The following is a 2,164-nucleotide window of genomic DNA, read 5'->3' on the forward strand; positions in this document are numbered from 1 at the left end:
ACTGCAGGGTTGGGCACTGGTGGAATTCCTTTACCCCGTCAAGCTTGGGTGTTAGCTCTTAAGGCACACACCCTAGCCTAGGTGAGAAACTCTAGAGGTGACGCCCAGTTTCAATTGTACCCTCAGGTCACATGGCCTCACCTTGGGGTAACTGCATGGGGTCACAGATGCTCTTTCTGGCCATTGGTTCCTCAATCAAGATGGTCTCATTCCTTTAGAGGTATTTTAATAATACTGAATCATAGGGAAAGGTTTTGTTTTGTTTGTTTGTTGTTGTTGTGTGTTTTATCTTTGTTTGTTTCAGGTATTTGTGCAAATTCACTCATTTTTCTACTACCTGCTCTCTCCAGAGTCCGCCTCTGCAAACCAAAGTCTATTGATAGAAGAGCCCTTTGTGGACTCAACAAAAGACTCTGCTAGACCCTGACACCACTTCCACTAGAGCCCAGGGGTCTCCGAGACAGACATTTGCATGACTATGACCACTTCCCCAGGGATTCCAAGGAACCAAAGGAGTCCAGAGAATTCTGCTGTTTTCAGAGCAGCTGCAGTATTTAAGTATGTTTGGTCTGAAGAGCCAGTCCTCCATCTACCTCTTGTGGCTCTTCAAGCACACACCCACACATGTGGGAGGGGCCCACTCCATTCACTTCAAGCTAAGGTTAGCTTTCCCAGCACTCACAGTCGCATATACTGCTTTGGTCTATGATTGTACACACCTTAAAGTTCTCAGCTAGAGGGCCTGAAAGGAGTTTGAACATGTTAACATATTTTGTGGGTTCTACCATTAGAATTGTAGGATCAAATTTAATAAATATTTTTGGTTATGGTTGTAATTATTCAGCCACAGATAAGGCTGCACTTCCCGGTTCTAAAGGCAAGCACGTGCGGGCGGGCCCTAGGGCACAAAGGCTCCCCCCCAACCCCCGCCCTATGACCCACATGCACGCATGCGTGGTTACATCCGCATAAGACTCAGCTAAACCCTTGTGCACATGCATGAGTCTTGTGCGTCATCTGCGTTATCTGTGTGACATAGTCATGCCAACTCTCTGTGCGCATGTGCTAGGCAGCTTTTAAAAGCTGGACGCAACATCTCCCACACCCTCTCTCTCTCTCTCTCTCTCTCTGCACACTGATCCCCAGGCCTGTAAGGACCCCCTCCAATATACTCCTAAGCGGGTTTGTTACGTGTTCCGTATTTCCTTCTCACTTGCGCCAGGTAATTTCAATGGTGACATCAAGCCTAACAAAAGAGTGAAACAGACAAACTGTTATAGCTAAGTAATTGATAGACTCCAAAATCTAAACACATGGTCTCTAGTGAGCTGCATGAGAATGGTCCCCATAAGGCTCATGTATTTGAATTGCTGTCCCCAGTTGGTGGAATTATTTAGGAAGGATTAGTAGTTGTTGGCTTATTGGAAGGGGTGTACCCTTTAGAACTGTGAATCCCAGTACATTCTTTCTTCTATAAATTGCCTTGGTTATGATGTCTCTTCACAGCAATGGAAAAGTAACTAAGACTTCCTATTTTGGGGCATTCTCTATTTTTTTTTTCCTGAGTATCACAAGAGTTTATTTAGCAAAAAGTTTCTTATGGAAATGTACATGACCCAATTCTACAGCCCAAACAGCCCTCTGGAGAAGGATGTGAACTCCTCTACTTAACGGCCATTGTTTAGACTCTTTCCAAGGCTTCTAACCTGAGAATGCTGTTTCCTAGTATGACCACCACACTGATGTCATTCTGTTGTCCACTAGTTGCCATCTCATCAATCACATGATTCATACAGGGATCAAAGCCCGGAGTATTCTTCGTGTATGTCTGCCACCATTTAACTTCAATGATAACTTCCTGTCCGTAAACTTGTTCAGTTCGGGAGGGTGGGCCTTGCTCATGGCGACTCTTCGGTAGGCTCGGCACAATGGAAAGGAGCGGGTAGCCTTCAACATTCTCTGTTTTAAAGATTTGCCAAGATTCGAATTATCTCACATTGTGCTGGAGATGCGTGTGGCTCAGTAGTACTGTATTTACTAGCACAAGAGAGCCCTGTGCATGTGTGTGCATGTGCGTGCATCTGTGTACATATGTGTGTGTCTGTGCCTCTGTATGTGTGCATGTGCATGTGTCTGTGTACTGCATGTATGTGCATGTGTGTGT

General features: G+C 45.2%; 1 pseudogene; it reads right to left on the reverse strand.

Moving 5' to 3' along the window:
* Positions 1–1,681: 1,681 nt before the first annotated feature.
* On the reverse strand, positions 1,682–1,902 carry LOC125387677 (small nuclear ribonucleoprotein G pseudogene; annotated as a pseudogene).
* Between the last annotated feature and the right edge of the window lie 262 nt (positions 1,903–2,164).

Source organism: Myodes glareolus, chromosome 11 (assembly GCF_982192425.1).
Source record: "Myodes glareolus chromosome 11, mMyoGla1.1, whole genome shotgun sequence".
Lineage (NCBI taxonomy): Eukaryota > Metazoa > Chordata > Mammalia > Rodentia > Cricetidae > Myodes > Myodes glareolus.